The sequence below is a fragment of the Pinus tabuliformis genome, chromosome 8, assembly GCF_031772625.1.
Source record: "Pinus tabuliformis cultivar Carrire ecotype Pingquan chromosome 8, CPIR1, whole genome shotgun sequence".
Lineage (NCBI taxonomy): Eukaryota > Viridiplantae > Streptophyta > Pinopsida > Pinales > Pinaceae > Pinus > Pinus tabuliformis.
This window is the reverse complement of record NC_142294.1, coordinates 781,045,154-781,057,653: the sequence shown is the minus strand read 5'-3', so window position 1 is coordinate 781,057,653 and position 12,500 is coordinate 781,045,154.

Genomic DNA, 12,500 nt, shown 5'->3' with positions numbered 1-12,500 from the left:
GCCAATGGTCGCGCCCTCTTTTGAGGATCTCCATCATTGGCGCAGGTAGGATACTGTGGACTTGCGCTAATGGAAAAAGAGCACTTTTTAGGGATGATCTGCAGAAGGTGTCTTCAGGGAACATGGAGTACATACTCAGGGGAACATAATGCAAGTGTTTTTAGCCCTTGTCACTTCTTATAACTCCCGGAATGAGTCCTCCAAGGTACGACAAGAGGAGTAACAGGGATGGTGACAAATTATTGTGTAACAGATGCCCCCTAAAGCATGAAGTCCGAGAGGTGGAGAGGGGTGAAATGCTTTACAAGAACACACACATAAGAGCACACAAGAGCACATATAGTTACTGCCGCCGAGGAGCTGTATGAAGGGACATGACTGATAGTTCAATTACAAGATGTACGTGGCATGGTCGCAGCCATCCATAAGAGAGTACATAAATAATCTGGATCCATAGTATGGACGCAGCCATCTGGTTGGGATCAATGATTTGACTCAGGTATGGTCGCAGCCATCCAGTGAATGAGTCAAGTATTAAGAATCACACCTGGATTACAACAGACACAATCCAGGGTCTTGCGCTCCATCTCGACCCGAACAAGAGTACAAGTCCAAGCATGTGAATATATGAGCTGAAGTCGAACATGCATGAACATCGCCTGATTACCAGTCAATAATGGAGACTGTTAACAGACGCGAGAGGTACCACCAATAATGACAATGGCCCTCAAGGTACTATAGGTACAATCTACGGCGTGTGAATCAATGAGCTGAAGTCGAACACCCGTAGAATCATTCGATCGGAGGCCAATGATGAAAACCTCGCGTCGAACACGAAGAACCTGCCATTGAGGCATGCAGGCTCCAAGGCACCGGAAGGGAGTCTCTAGGTCAACTTCCTGGATAATGAGCTGAAGTCGACAGGGAGTGACCGTAATCGAAGGTGGGCCATAATGTTTCCCACATCATCGACACGAGACAGAGAGATAATGTCGTGAATCAAGATTGTGCGAACTATCAGAGGGAGGTTGTTTATTTGTAGAGGTCAACTTCTCTTGAACATATCGGCGGCACATTAACGGAATTGGCAGTATTTGACATCAATGTATTAAAGGTCATTATGACGAGGCAATGAGTGAATGAGAGGTCAAATAGGGTACCCAAATCCATGGAAGCAAGTGAAAGATATGAGATGAAATATCCCCACCCTGGACACGAGAGCAAAAAGTGCCATGTTCAAGAGCGACATACTGTCGTTATGGTAATAATTATGGTTCAAAAAATTTTATTTTCCCCCAACATTTCTGGCGAGTACCCCAGTTATTTTTAACAAGCTTGATGGGGATAGCATATGCTTGTGTTGTGACAAAATCCGATGTCATTAAGTTTTAACGAGTCTGACAAAGGAAGAACTCGGCGTCTTTTCTTGTTTAGAGAGTTTGAAAAGACAGCAGAAAAGGAAACTCCAGGAATGTCCTTTTTCATAAAGTTGTGTCTCTCAGGCCCGAAAAAGTATAAAATAATACCCGAAAGAACCGCCCGATCATTACGATCGAGGAGTACTTTTCATGATTAGTGACTTCGACCTGAAAAAGTAAAAAAGCGGTCAAAACCACGTCGTTTCGTAACCACTAACGAGTTTGAAACGACAAAAACCCGGTAATCTTTTTATGTTTTAACGGTCGACAAAAAGAACTTAAAATGACCGCCCCTTATCACCATTTAACGAGTCAAGAGGAGCGACTCGGCAATCTTTTCCTCTTTAAATGGTCAGAAAAGAGCTGAAAGCGGACCTCCATTTTTATTTTCTTTAACGAGTCAAAAAGGGAAAAATACTCGGCAATCTTTTCATATTTTACGAGTCAGAAAAGAGCGTAAAGGCGACTCGTCCTGAAGGAACGAGTGGTATAAGGGATAGCAACTGGTTCCGGTAATAGTGGAACTTTACTTGAAACACGTGAAGGTTAAGAGGCTGGCTAACAAGACCACTCATCGTGGCGGTTCCTCAGGAAAGGAGAAACAACCAAGTGAAAGCGTATGATCGGCCAAAAAAGATGGTGGCGATGGAATAAAACAACCAAGGCTCATCCAGCAGAATTTTAGCGGATAAAAGGCAATCACGGGATGTAACTGGGTTCATTTTTACACAAGCTTGAACCATGAAGAACTTTGCTTGGATTCGGTTTCATGTTTACACAAGCTTGAAACGAAAAAAAAAAAAAAAAAAAACTATGCTTGGGTTCGGTTTCATGTTTACACAAGCTTGAAACGAAAAACCATGCTTGTTAACAGAAAAAAGAAAATTGTTGCATGCCCCCAGCATGGTTATACCAATCGAGATACATGCCCCCTTCATGACATTCACGGAGTGGATGGAATGAAGGTTTACTTAGAAAGACTCGATTGGAGGATGCCCCCGGGCTTCAGTCACGCGCCCGAGTGAGCTGCCGTCATCAGAATGACGGGGTAGGTGCTGGGGCATTTCCTGTGGAAATAAGACCATTTAGGAATGGCAAATGGCTATATGTGAAGTGTGAACCGGGGAATGAAAGTTGGTCTACGACTTTGATCGTTCTGCCTTCATGCGGAAAACACATCACTCTGAAGAGTGAGGACACAATAGCACGTATGCGATAAATATAGTCTCGTCCAAGGAGTAAATTGTAATCTAACGGACCTTGGACTACCATGAGACCCATTTGGATAGTCTTCCCTTCTAACGTGATAGGTACATTGGGAAGAATTCCTAAAGGTCGAGTGATTTCTCGATGGAAACCTACAAGGCTTCTCATCTCAGGCAGAAGCAGTGGGGAACAAAGTGCTTCCCAAGCTATTGAAGAAAGGATACTCACAGGAGATCCTTCATCAATAATTGTACCAGCCATATCCATGCGATAGACTTGAACTATAATTCAAAATGGTATGGAGGCTGGTAACCGAGGATTGACTAGGTGATCCCAATTAAAGGAAACAACCAGGTTGCTCGGAGGTGGGACTAGATAGACAGCCGGATATGCCTCTAATGGACTTTCTTCCTGTTGTGAAGAAATGAGAGGAATGCTCACTTGATCATTAACGTCTACGTCAATGAATAGAATTTGGACGGTGGGTTCGTCATTCTTGGCAGTGATAACATCATCTGAGGAGGTAACTTCTGAAGGCGAAACCGGGTCACTTGTAAGCCGGACCGTTTGACTGCTGTCTGGTTTCGATTCAGATGTAGGATCATCTAGGGGTGGAAGTTCTGAAAGCAAAACTGGGTCACTTGTAATCAGGACCGTTTGACTTTCATCTGGTTGAGATTCAGATGTAAGAGCAGCTAAAGATGGAACTTCTGTAGGCAAAACCTTTTGAAAGACCGGGTTACTTGTAAGCTTGAACTGTGGACTTTCGGTTGGTTTGGACTCAGGGGGTTCATCTTTGATGATCAAGTAGTGCGTAGATGATGAATATAAATCACTTGTTCCGACTAGGGACTGGTCTGGAACAGGCTGAGCAACACTCTTTCCGACCAGGTACTGGTCTGGAACAGGCTGAGCACCACTCTTTCCAACCAGGTACTGGTCTGGAACAGGCTGAGCACAGGTAGGTTCAGGAAGAAAAAGCTGGACCAAAGAGGAATCATGTTTGACCACTTGGTTAGCGGAGAGACGCTCTGCAGGTGTAACAAGACGCTCTGCAGGTGTGAAAAGACGCTGATATCCAGCGGGTAGTTGGGGAAAGGAATTCGACAGACTTGCCAAAAGACGGGAAGCTTCATCCATAAGTGGACAAAGGCGAAGGAGATGATTACCCTCACAAAGTCGACAAGGGAAACGAACCTTCCCTTTTCTGTTACCAACTAGTAAGGTGTCGACAATTTGCGACAGCAAGGGACGAGTCAGGTCACGGGACCATATATCTAGGATCCTGGGAATGCCAGGACAATCAGAAAGAAAATGGTCCCCTTTGCACAATCGACAAGGAGACCGGAGCTTCCGCGGAGGAGCAGAAGGTGGTTCCACTTCTGATAGCTTCGTGGTAGATACGACCTTTCCCTTAGGAGACTTCTTCTTTTTGGTCTTCTTCTTCTTCTTCTTATCCACCTGGTTAGTGAAATCCAAGGTTTCACCACGCGAAGTAGAAGATGAGGATGCAGCAATAGGCGAAGAAGGGAAGGGGTCCACCTTAGAATCAACATGGTGTTGTTCGGGTGGAGGAGGTGGTGGTGGGACAGGAGTCATCACACTTGGGACCACCGAGTTTGAAAATAACCATACGGGTAAACCAATGGTCAACCCAGGCAAAGACAATGTTGCGATATACTGAACGCCAACATTTCCAACAGAAGGAAATGGGCGAGGGTACCCATCAGGAGGAACACCTTGGCCGGTGGGCACCGGAAAGGCTGCCATTGAACGAGAATTAACCCTACTCAAACTAACGCACGTAAAATCTAATTGGGTAATGTTATCGTGGCCAATAAATTTTTAAGACACTGAACTTAACCTTTTCATTTTTTAAGAGTCGAGAAAAGGGTAAAAGATGACTCTAGTCTCCTTCGAATATTTAATGAGCACGAAGTGACAAGACGCTCACAGGCACCTTTTCGTTTAGGGAGTCCGAAAAGGATCAAAAGTGACTGCTCTGGAATTCTAGGTAGAGGGTGTGCCAAACTTTTCGCAAAACCACAGAATACTTTTTAGGGTACGGGTGGTCGATCTTCGTGAATGTTGTGTTCACTGCATTGCGAATCGTAGGGCGGCTGACACGGCTTCCTATGGATAAAGGCTTTATTCCTATAGGGGTCTCCCAATATATACTCGACGGTACGTGGGAGCACAGTCCGTATTGGCAGCTACCGTTTCACCGTGGAGGAATCAACCAACCACTCGACGATAAACTACCAGGTTTAACGACGCCGGAACACGTCTCTAACCTAGACCTCTAGAGTGTTTGCGTTATGTTCCAATGCGTTGTTATGTTCATTTGGTTCATTTTAAAGTTTATCTTTGATTATGTTTCAGTTTTTTGGTCCTACCGTATGTGATATCTCGAAAACTTCTTACATGCAAACTATATGCCGAAATTAAATCATTTGATTCGATGAATTCTATCTACAGGAGGGTTGAGATCTTTTTCACAAACGAAATGATCACTTCAACAAAGAACAAAGATCCTAATGCAACTAATAACAAGAAACAAAATTTTGTCTTTTTCTTTTCAATAGCAACAAATAACAATAAATGCTAACTACTATAATGCAAAAGATTTTTTGTTTTCCTTTCCTTTAAGATGGCATGATGCATGTAAAAAAATTCTAAGAGATATGCACAATCCAAGTTCAGTCAATGAAATAGAACCAACTCTAAAACACAAAATGAACCATGCAAGCAAGGAAAAACACAAAAACTAGTGAACTTCAAAGAGGCTAGAAGTGAAGTATTCAGAGTATAGAAGATCAAGCTTCAACAAAGCATTGGATAGGTGTAGAACAATCAACAAGCTGACTGGATGATCAAGAGACCGAAACTTCCCACAGAAGGCTAGACATGCAAAGTCATTGGAAATAAGCAAACAGCTGAGGGATACAGGCTAAGACCAGTCAAGCAGAGGTTCAACACAGTTCCAGAGGCTGAAAGAGATATATAAAGAGACTGAATGAGCTTTCTACCCACACACAGGCAAAATTTACAGAGCTGGCGCGACTGTCAGCCTGCAACTTGCGCTACCACAGAATTGGCGCGAGTTGCTTTTGAGCAACATGCGCCAACTGGCGCGACTGTCAGAGAAATAACCGCGCCAATTAAGCTTGCCAACTAAAAAGATAAAAGATACGACCTCAGGTCGGGTTGACAGTGCTCAGATGGGTCAAACAGTAAAGAATCAACTCAAAACTGACTCAGGAAGCTCATGCACTCAAGCAAGCAGAAGAAAATTAACATGCAAGACAGAAATCAAAGAGTTACTCCCCAGCGGAGTCGCCAATTTGTTGGTAAGGTAAATCCCCTCTGCGGACAGAGGCGATCCCACTAGCCTATCACAGAACTAGCCACAAACAAACCACGCTGCTACGCAAGTTCCTAGTTATGCATCAAAGGTGAATCAAGAAGACTAACCTGGAGTCCAACGCTATGATTGAAGCAGAGTTGATATCCTCGGTCCCTTGCTCCAACAGATCACAACGAATACCTGCACATGCAAAGGAAGAGACAAATACCAACATAGAAACTACCAAGGCACAACTATATTTCAGTCAGAAAGGAAATAAATCAACATATCACCATGACAGATAATGAGATTGGAACTATAATAGCAGTCGCTCATCAATTAATAAACAGGAAAAGTTACAACCATTGTTCTGACGTCGACCCTTCTCCTGGCTGGGTGAGTAACTATATGTGTCTTGACATGCAACTCCTCTCCGGCAGCATAACCTCTCTAGCACTCATTAGCATTCTCTCCATGACCAATAATCATCACTACTATAACTCAATTACCAAATCACTAGCATAACACTAACACCAACACTCTCTCTTGCACTAGCCCTTTAGCACTAGCCCTTTAGCCCTAGCTTGTCCAATGCATAATGACAAGCTTATATAGATGGAGAAGGGAGGAGGATGCGATGAACCGGGACACCTTCTGTGGAATTAGCAAAAGCCATAAAGATGGATAAAGCTCGACAAAACACTGATTTTCTATCCTCAGAAAAGCTCCATGTAATGAAGGAAACAACAGTCGGACGTGCATTAAGGCAAAAAGCATGACTAAATTTGGTTGGCGCGACCGTTGCTCTGAGACAGAGCGCCAATGGTCGCGCCCTCTTTTGAGGATCTCCATCATTGGCGCGGGTAGGATACTGTGGACTTGCGCCAATGGAAAAAGAACACTTTTTAGGGATGATCTGCAGAAGGTGTCTTTAGGGAACATGGAGTACATACTCAGGGAACATAATGCAAGTGTTTTTAGCCCTTGTCACTTCTTATAACTCCCGGAATGAGTCCTCCAAGGTACGACAAGAGGAGTAACAGGGATGGTGACAAATTACTGTGTAACAGAGGGTTTCCCACCATAAACACTTGTTCCCCATTGTTCTTTCTATGAATTTTCAGATGTTTTTTTTATGGATTCATATTGTAGTGATGTTGATGCCATGATTCTCAAAGTAGTAGGGTCTAAGGGCATGACAAACATGTTGCATCACATGTAACCAAAGCTATCTATTTTTAAATCAAGAGTATGAAAATGAACATAGAAGGCTAGATTAATACAAATCAAAAGCAAGGATCCTATAGTTCTAAAGCTTGGGCCTAGTTTTGATAGTTGGATCTTGCAAAGTGGGTCACCCACACAGGCTATGTCCTTTTGAGATATCATGACTAGAAGTATCCCCAGCTACTACTCTAACTTAATCTCTTGCATTCCAGATCATGTGAATATTAACGAAGCTTGAAATAAATTCATAGTTCTCAGTAGCAGAAATTATAAAATAAAAAGAGACATACTTGTCCCTTTCATCTTCTTAAGTTCCTGACTAGTTTGGAAGAGATAGTATAAGTTCCCCATCACACAATAAGCTCTTCACCATGAAAAATAATTAAAATCAAATGAACATACAAGGAGAGAACGTGGACATCAACTAAATGCAAAGTTGTATTTTAGTGTTGATTGCAACAAGATCAGAATAAAAAATATGAATTATCCTTGAGCCCAACAACCTCATGATGAAAGAGAGGCAAAAAACCAATAGAATATTGTAAATAATATTCTAGCTTTCTTTGACAAGTCAATTAAAAAAAAGTAGAATAATATGAAAAGAAAAAGAGAATGCAAGAATGTTAAGTACCTTGGTCCTGGAATACAAACTAAAACTGCTTTTTCTTGGTTAAAAACTAATCTTCCTTAGATGAAAGACAACAGGTTAACAACCTAAGAACCACAAACACCTGGCATAAGTGAAAGCCTATACCCTTACAAACTACTAGTGGGTTATTCTAAGTGGGGTAGTTTTCCTTGAATAATGGTCATGCATCAACTTGCACTCACAGATAGCATCCAGTGATAGTTGTCCCCATTACTGATTTGACAAGTGAGTTATGATATAATTTTCAGACTATTTTAAAAATGTTGAGTACCTTAACCAAAATTATCATTATCGATTAGAGGGATATTAGAATATTTGTTTGGAAACTTCTTTTAAGGGAAAGGTAGACACCGTGAGGCCCTTTCAGTTCCTTTTGGGTTGGTGGATGTTCATAATTTATTAGGAATGGTTGTGTTAATTATGCTGAAATGAACTTTCAAGGGAGCAGAATTGGTAAACCCTACACATTATCCCAAGTTAAGATTTTTTTGGCTTGATGTAACTTATTTTTAAAAAATCACATTATATGTGTTCCCCACTCACCCCAACAACAAAAACAGGGTAAAGACAAAATACCCCCGTGATGCAATAATCTCTTCGTGATGAAAACTAGTTTCAAGTCCATGAACATACAAGGAGGGAATGTGGATGCTAATTAAATGTAAGGCTATATTTTATCGTTGTGCCCAACCAACTTAGAATATAAAAAAATGGCAACAAACCAAAGAATAACATAAATAAGTTTTTATTTTGCTTTGAGAATTCAATTAAAAAGAAGTAGAATAATATAAAAAGCAAAAGAGATTGCAAGCATATTTAATACTTTTGTCCTAGAGTACAACCTAAAAGTTTTTTTATTTGATTAATGACTCATGTTTCTTAAATGGAAGAAAGCAGGTTAACAACCCAAGACCCAAAGGCCCTTGCCATACGTGAAATTATTCCTCCTTAGAGATCACTAGCAGGTTATTCCAAGTGGTGTGGTTTTCTTTGAATAATGATGATGCATCAAATTGCATTCACAGATAGCTATCAGTAATGGTTGTCCCATTACTACTTTGACAATTGAGTTATGATAAGTTTTTCCTACTATTTTAAAAATACTTACTTCCTTAACCAACATTGTCATTATCATTTAGAGGGATATTAGAATATACCTTCTAAAGATTATTATAAGGATAGAGTAGTCACATGAGGCCCTTTTAGTGCCTTTTGGGGTGTTGGATCTTCATAATTTACTGAAAACAGCTGCATTAATTATGTTGAAATGAGCTTTCAATAGAGAATAATTCGATAAACCCTACACAATACACCAAGTTTAGTTTTTCTTGGCCTGACATAATTTATTTATTTTTAATTAGATTCAATGTATTTTCCACTCACCCCTAGAAAAAAAACTGGGGTAAACGAAAAAGTCCCCAAAAAAAGGAAAAACAATTGCAAGAAAGAGGGCATTGAATAGATTTCGGCATACCAACTTGGGAATCTCCTTCCAAAAATTTGTACGGCCTTGACTGTGTAATAAGAGTTGTACAATGCAATATCCTAATCCTTAGCCCATCCCTTGCAGCTCAATCCTCTCAGCAGTGACATGGATTTGTTCACTCGTGTTTTATTCATTGAGGCATCATTGCCTAAATCACTGCTCCTGAGATTCAAACACTCGCCCTCATCACCTACCTCTATTACTTTTTTTATCAGAAACCACATTTTTTATGATAACCACATTTCTCTTTGACTCTATGATCTTGGCGAAGAATTCATGGATCCTCTTGGTGTCTCGATAATTGCAAAGTAACCAAGTTCCATCTCCAAATTTTTATTATCACTATTAGGTTCTGCACCGCTATCCAAAATCCTAGTCGATCTTCTTCGTTCTTCGATGCCTAACTTCTCTGAACTAATGGAGTTCTGTTTTTTCTGTGTATTGCATGTTCTTATCCTTTTTTGTGACTTGGATTTGGAGTGACCAACATCTGCCACAATACATTAAGCGAGCTCAGAATAGGGAATAAGGTCTCATGAAAGAATTATTTTGAATTTCCCCACATAATATCACAATATCTATGGGGATGTTTAGATTCTAAGGGGTGTTTTTCATCATTGGTATGGTTTCATGATAATATGATTTATGGGTCTCGAGAATGTGCTATTTTCAACGAGGAGAAAAGGGGTCTCGGGCTCCAAATAATTTTTATAGAGTTCAAGTAACATGAAGTAACTCTCAAACAATTACACACATACTTTCTAAGGAATATTGGGATTTCAACTTGGATATGGGAGTCATGGCATGCCATTCTACTTAAAGAGAAACAAGAATGGTGACTATGTATGGTTTTCTAATAATAGTGTGTGCATATTCTAAGAATGTGAATGCGCTATTAGAATTTGTGCACATTTTTTGTAATGCATAAATCTATAGAATTATTTTTATAATAATATATATTTACAATAATCTAGATTTATATTAATTGACCAAGTTTAAATGAACATATTTTGAATTCAAATTAATAAAATCATTGTCTCTATGAATCTAGTGCAATAATCAACCATGATATGTAACAACACCACAAAATCCCTAGAACAAATAGTGTGTCGTCTCTCTAAGATTTGAGGAACAAATTCTTATTAAAGTTTCAAACTTTTTTTCTTGTCCCTTCTTGCAAACAGAGTATAAAACTATTATATATTGTAAACTTATACTTTATATTATATAAAATTGTTATAATTTTAGCATAAGGGATGGATTCATAGACCATTTAAAGGGGGTCGTTTAATCTATTTCCTAAATTTTAACATTGCAAACATATTTAGACGAGGGTCTCTAAATTTTGACATTGTAGATGGATTCAGAGACCCTATTGATGGATTTAGAGGACCCCTTAAGGGGGTCGCTAAATCCATATGCAGTGTTAAAATTTAGTGAAATGTAAACTTCAGTATCAAAATTACAATTTTCCATTTAGGGAGTCACACAATTAAAATGACTAGCATAAGTGACTAATTAATACACTCGATGTACTTGTTAGTTGGTCATATTTTTATTCTTGGACTATAGTATTCATTTATGTTAATCATTTTTTATTTTGTCACTTATTATCTAGACATATATTTTAGTCCTAGACTAAATTAGTTATTTAAGTTAGTCTCTTTTATTTGGGCCACTTATTACCTAGTCATTTATTTTATCCCTAGACAAAATTAGTCATTTAAGTTAGTTGCTTCTAGTTGGATCATTTAAAATTGCTCAAATTTAGTACTAATTCACTTGAAATAATTATGGTGACTAACATTTTTAGTCATGTAGTCGCTAATCTCTCATTTTGTACTAGTTCTCTCTGTCGTTCTCCCTCTCTCTCCCTATGTCTCCCCCCCCCCTCTCTCTCTCTCTCTCCCATCTCTTTGTTTCTCTCTCTCTCTCTCCCTCTCTCCCATCTCTCTCTCTCACTTTCTCTCTCCCTCTCTCCCATCTGTCTCTCTCTCTCTCTCCCCCTCCCATCTCTCTCTCTCTCTCTCTCTCTCTCTCTCTCTCTCTCTCTCTCTCGCTCGCTCCCTCCCATCTCTCTCTCTCTCTCTCTTTCTCTCTCTCCCATCTCTTTCTTTCTCCCACCCTCCCATCTCTCTCTCTCTCTCCCCCTCCCATCTCTCTCTCTCTCTCTCTCTCTCTCTCTCCCTCTTTGTTTATCTCCCTCCCTCAACTGTCCCCCCTCTCTCTCTCCCCATCCCTCTCTCTCACTCACTCTCTTTCACACTCTCTCCATCCATATCTCTCTCCCTATCTCTCTCTCCCTCTCTCTCTCTCCCTCTTTCATTCTCTCTCTCCCTTCCTCTATCTCTATCTCTCCCTCTATCTCTCCATCTATCTCTCCCTCTCCCTCTCTCGCTCGCGCTCACTCTCTCTCTCCCCCTCTCTCTCCCTCCCTCTCTGTCCCTCCCTCTCTCTCTCCTCCATCCTCTCCCTCCCTCTCTCTCTGCCTCTCTCCCATCTCTCTATCTCTCTCTCTCTCCCTCTCTCCCTCTCTCTTTCTCTCCCTCCCTCTCTCTCTATCTCTCTTGCTCTCTCTCCCCACCTCTCCATCTCCCTCTCCCTATCCCTCTCTCCGTCTCGCTCTTTCTCTCCCTCAACCATCCCCCCCTCTCTCTCCCCATCCCTATCTCAATCTCTCCCTCTATCTCCCTCCCCCCCCCCTCTCCCTCCCCCCCTTTTATCTCCCTCCCCGTCTCTCTCCCTCTTTCTCTCCATCGCTCTCTCTCTCCCCCTCTCTCTCTCCCTCTCTCTCTCTCTCCCTCTCTCGTTCTCTCTCTCTCTCTCTCACTCCCTCTCTCTCTCTCTCTCTCTCTCTCTCTCTCTCTCTCTCTCTCTCCCTATATTTCTCTCCCTCTCCCTCTCACTCTCTCTCTCTCTCTCTCTCTCTCTCTCTCTCTCTCTCTCTCTCTCTCTCTCTCTCTGCCTCTCTCCCATCTCTCTCTCTCTCCCTCTCTCTCTCTCTCTATCTATCTCTCCATCTCTCTCTTCTCACTCTCTCTCTCTCTCCACTACAGCTCTATCTCTATCTACCCCCCTCCCTCCCTCTCTCCCTCTCACTCTCACTATCCCTCTTGATGGAATCGAATCAGGCTTATTGAAGCCACCCCTACCCCTGATTTTCTAATG